Source organism: Impatiens glandulifera, chromosome 1, assembly GCF_907164915.1.
Source record: "Impatiens glandulifera chromosome 1, dImpGla2.1, whole genome shotgun sequence".
Taxonomy (NCBI): domain Eukaryota; kingdom Viridiplantae; phylum Streptophyta; class Magnoliopsida; order Ericales; family Balsaminaceae; genus Impatiens; species Impatiens glandulifera.
In genome coordinates this window covers 28,552,962-28,558,961 of record NC_061862.1, presented here as the reverse complement: position 1 = coordinate 28,558,961, position 6,000 = coordinate 28,552,962, and positions in this window count along the sequence as shown.

The following is a 6,000-nucleotide window of genomic DNA, read 5'->3' as shown; positions in this document are numbered from 1 at the left end:
TTAAGATGTTTGTTAAATTTACATTTTCATATCTTAGTTTGGTTGTCTTAATCAATTTTCACTTAGACTTCTCTCAATACATATCAAATTAAGAGAACAATAAAAATTTGAGAAAAATATTATAATCCTTTATTTAATGCATAAATTATAATGATCTTATTTGGATACACATAGAATTAAATTTGTTAATATATATTTTATAACATTATTTAATTTAAATTAACAACTCAATAAGATATTAATAAATAAATAAAATAAATTTAAGTTAATTAAAAAAGAATCACTTAAACTCAGCACGCATTTCCAAACAATGTAAATTTATTTTTACATAATTCTTTTTTATTTTATTTAAGGGAAAGTTATGCTTTGTTTGATAAAACTTAAAATTAAGATATAATATTGAATTTTAATTATTTAATGATTTAAATATCAAGAGATAAAAAATTAAATTAACAAACAAGAACATCTAAAATTTAAGTATTCAATATTTCAGTTAATTGATAATATCTAAAAAATATCTTAACAAATACATCTAGACAATTATACCCTTATATATTACTCATTAATTAATAAACTTAATATAATATATTAGAATATATATAATTTAATATATTAAATAAAAAAGAATTAAAATAAATATCATATTTTATTAACTAGTATATTTTAAATTATAATTTATTAACTTAATATATACAGGTATATAAGAGATAATAAAAAATATATATTTATCCAAGAAGAAGGAAATTTGTTTAATTATAATGAAAAAAAATTGAAAAATTAATACTACTCTATATTTATATATATAAATAAATATGAGAGATAATATATATATATATATATATATATATATATATATTTTTAATTAGTTTAGATATAATCCTATTTTTATTTGATAATGTTTGAAAATAATATAGTAAAAAATAATTAAATGAATTATGATAAACAAAATAAAAAAATAGAAAAATAATACGAATTTATAATATATAACAATAATTTTATTAAATTTAAAAGAATATATTGATCTTTTATGATTTTTTTTTTTTTTAAAAATAGCGCGTTAAACTTTTTTCCTCCTTTAAAATAAGCTTCATATTTGAGCTTATTATTTTTAACGTGTTTTCCTTAAGTCTATAGTAAGAAATGATTATAAATATACGTTATCAAACCTATTTATTTTAAATAAGTTTTTAATATATTCAATTAAATGATAAGTCAGTTATCAAACACAGCCTTAGCTGAATAAATAGGACGTGTATTAATTTTTCTCTCTTTTTTATTTTAAATTGTACATGTCATCAAACTGTATTTAATAATTTCTCTTAATTTTTTTTTATTTAAATAAATTATTTAATATTTTCCCTTCTTTAATTTTATTATAAAATTATTATAAATATTTACTTAATTTAAAATTGAAAAAATTAAATTTATAATTTTAAATTAAAATATAAATTATTAATATTTATAATAAATAAAAAAATGAAAGTTATAATATTATTTAGAAGGTGAATTTTAATATATATCTTATAAGAAAATTAAATAAGAATAAAAAGAGACTTTTTATTTTTTAAGAGAAATAAAAATATTTAAAGAAGAGAAATAATAATTTAATATGAATATTTTTTAAGAGAAATAATTCAAATTATGAATATATATATTTACTTTTTATTTTATATATCTTTATATTTATAATTTAATATATATTTTAAAAAATATGTGCATTTATATATTTTATTAATTTGATTTATTCGTTCTCCTTAATATTATTTATATTAAAAATACATAATTTAATTAATTAACTATTAATCGCAAAAAATTAATTAAATTAAAAAATTAATCATATTCATATTTAACTTCTTATTTTTTTTATATATATTTATTAATTTTTTACAGTTATTACTTTTAAATATATATATATATATATAAATTAATTTAAATATATAATTATAAATTAATAAATAAAAAGAGAAAAAAAATATAAATGAAGAGAAGAAAGAAATTATTAATGAAAGGAGGAGAGATAAATAAATATATTAAAGAAGACCTAGTCATCAATCCTAATCACTTTCACACGTCATTCATTCGCTACACTTTCGTTACAATATTTTCGCTCCACCTATCATTACTCTTATTAATATACAATGTTCTTAAATTTTAATATATTTTTTAATTAAAATGAAAATTATTATTGATTATGAATTTTAAAATATCAATAATTAAATTTATAATTATCTATTTTGATAAAATAAATAAAAAATTCAAATAGGCTCTAACTTTATGCTTGATGTGTCATGTGCACCATTTATAATAATTTTAACCATGTCACTTATAGCTAGGGAAGGAGTTAGAATTTGAGTATAAGGATTGAGTTAGAATTTGGAGTCATAGGAATTGAACTTAATATATGAAAAAGTAATAAAAAAAATTAATGTTAGAATTGTACCTAAGACAATATATTTATTATTTTTATTAAACACTAGACAACTTATATAATATTATATTTAAAAATTTGTACACACAAAAAATTAATAATTAATTAACTTTTTTTTAGATTAGATCGTTCTAAAAATCCGTCCATCACTAAATATTACATTTATAGTCCATCTAAATTTTAATCATATTTGATATTGAATTATATTTGGCCAACTTTCACCTTTTGATTTTTTTTTATTTATTTTTATGCCCAATTATATATTTATAAATGTGACAAATATTTTCTTTATAACACTGTAGCACCCAAAAATCTTTGCACCGGACAAGTTTGAGGAATCAGGTGTGCGTGTTAAAAATATTTTAATAAAATAATTTATTTTAAAAGATTCATACAAAAATGTATTTTGATATTTAAATTAATTATAACATTAATTAATTTTTAGTAATAAAAATATAATCTTAAATAATCCAACTAAAATTTGATTAAAAAAAATCCTGTTAATTAAAAAAAAGTTAATTTTAAAAGTTAATTTATTTAAAGTGCGCCAATTAATTTTTAATTTAAAATTAATAATTTTTTTTTTTTTTTTTTTTTTTGTTAGAGTTTGATGTTTGGTGACACTCAGGAAAGGGCTTTCACGCTATATCATTCGTGTCCGTTAAAAACTGTTTCTATTTATTAAAATATTGATTTTTTTTTAAAAAAAAATTGGTTTTATTACGTTTTATTTAACCAATTATTTTTCAAATTTTAAAATTGAAAAATAATATTTAAACACTAGTACATGTAATAGACTTAGACAAAATTCGTCGTCAAGTCCCAAAAAATATTTGGGACGCTCTTGATGCTGATTTTGAAAAAAAGTAATATGAGGGGAATTGATTTTAGGGTAATTGAATAAATTAAGTTTTATAAAAAATGAGGCTTTGTAGACAACTCCATAACTTACCATCCCGTCGAATTTGATAGTCGATCAGATGCTAAGTATCAAGTGTGGAACATAGCCAGCAACGGGTGCTGATTTCTCGGTCGTGACTGAAATCCGGGCGTAGTTATTCGGTCATTGGCTTCAATAGGTGCGCAGATCCTTGGTCCTAGCGTGCATCGACTTCCGGTGTGTCCTATGCGAGCAACAAGTCCATCTCCTCGGTCCTAGGCGAGGAACGGGTCTCCATCGGGTCCAGAGTATAGCCTTAAAAGGCTAACTTAATGGTGCAGAAAACAATAAAAAACCTAAGGGTATATATATCGGTCGGATGCGTCGGGAAAAGGAACCTAGGGTTTCCATCGCTCGATCGGATGGAAACCAACATCAACAACTATCGGGCGAATCCCTCCTTCGATCAGAAGTGACAAGAAACTTAACCAATGGTTAAGTTTTTTCGGTCGGGTGAGAGGTCCGTAGTAGACAAATGTATCCTCTCGGTCCTATGCCTTAGTAAGGTAGAAAATAATTTTCTCGGTCGAGTGAAGTTCATCAGCACACCCCAGGTCAGTTTTATCGGTCCTAAGTGTTAGCAAACCTAGCCAGACGCGGAGTATGGCTAAATTTCTCGGTCCTTTGTGCGCAACATCATCTGAAAGCTTAGGAGGCATCGTGAAGGCGTCGGTCTCCGCGTGTGCAAGGATTTTCGGTGGCCTGGCATTCGCGCGCGCTCCAATGTTCACTTTTCTCAGTCGGATGCAGCGTCCGCTTGCTTTAGAGTGCATTTTCTCGGTCCTATGCGCCACCACAACAACATATTTGCTATCATTAAGACTTTTGGACCTAACCCTAGCTAACCAAGTGTTTGGTGATCTAAATCGATCATAAATTACACAAAACTCTGTAACCATGTTAGTAACATGTATATAAACAATTATATAAAATAAAATCCTAAATCTAACCTTCATAAAATTAAAATCAAAGCAAAGAAATGAAGGCATATATATATATTTGGTTAGTTTTTAGGATTCTTGGAAGGATTCTCGGCCAAGGGTCTTCAATCCAATATTTAATCCTAATTATTCTGAGCCAAAACATTTAAAGAGTTTATTAAGCGCTTTTAGCTCGGAAGAATCCAGATTCAAATCAGAACTGGAAGTTGTTGACCGACGGTTCTTCAAATGGCTAGTTCTTGAGCCGATTTTAATTTTAAAAAATGTTTTGGGTTAAGAGACCTTTATTTCATTTTAGTTTCTGCATTTATTTTTTATTATTATTGTTATTATTTACATGTTAGTTTAGTTTACATATTTACATACATACGTAAAGCAATAAATTAAAACCTAAATTAACAATTCAAGCATGCGATTACATAATGAAGCAGAAAAGGCAAAGACAAAGAATTTTATTTATGTAAAAGAAAAGGACAAAAGAAAGGTCAAGAATTTACAAATAAGTCGCGTTCTTAAAACCGTGTAACCTAAGAAATACTTATGACCAATTTAACACTAACGGGTGATTGTTTAGGGGATTCTTGAATGTGGCAGTCTAGGGATGTGTAAGGGAGTCTCGAGGGCGTGAGAGCATAGGATTCAATATCGGTTTTGGCAGCCTATGGATGTTAGAAAATGATCAAGAGAGGTTGGGTGCAAGTGAACAAGGGTGGTGTATTCTCAGGTAGCTCTTTATCAGTTAGCTCCTTTAAGGGTTCATCATCTTATTTTATTATTGGAATGCGTATGCAAGCAATGATTCTACCCTATCCAAACCTCCATGTTTGGACTCATACTCGATCCTCTCGTACATCTTCTTGTTGTTCTAGCATCCCAAAATTGAGAATCTCATTGGGATGTTTCTTTGTACCTTGTGCTCAATGACTCGGTCCAAGTAGCATAACTAATCCATTACAATTCCGAACTAAAAATAGTAGAATTGAGAACTATAAAAATACACTAGATTAAACTCCATTAAAATTTTAATTCCAATTCTAATTCTTAGTATTAAATGGTCAATCATATTTAAGAATTGAAAATAGACTCCAATTCAAATATTACCAAACACATCATCGTATGAACGAATTGCTTGTAGAGATGAATCACATTCCTCTCAGGAGTGTGAGTCCGCCTCTTTTTCTTTGTTACCTGTCCAAAATCCTTCACGAAGCGAAGGTGACTAATTACAAGATGGGTATTATTATTTGTTTTAATTAAAAACTTTGTCATCATTTTCTTAAATTTATGCAAAAACAAATAAAATAATAATTTTATGTTAAACCAAAATTTATTATTGGCAAAGAACTAACATGTATGCATCACAAATTCTCATATATCATGAAACTCAACCTAAAATCAGGATATCTAAATTACTCAAAATTATCGATTCCTTTTTAACCATATTTTACAAAAAAAAAATCAGTGTTTTATAATTAATTTTTTATATAAATTAAAAACCTTTAACTTATTACACATTCTTTTTAACCCATTTAATTTTTTATACAATTAATATATATGTTTGAATGATAATTTTAAAAGAATATATTTTTAAAAAATTATTAAAATAAAATATCAAAGTTTTCATCACAAAAAGAATAACTATAATGATATGAATTAAAAAAAAGCAGTCTCCAAGGCCTTGTTCCAAGTAC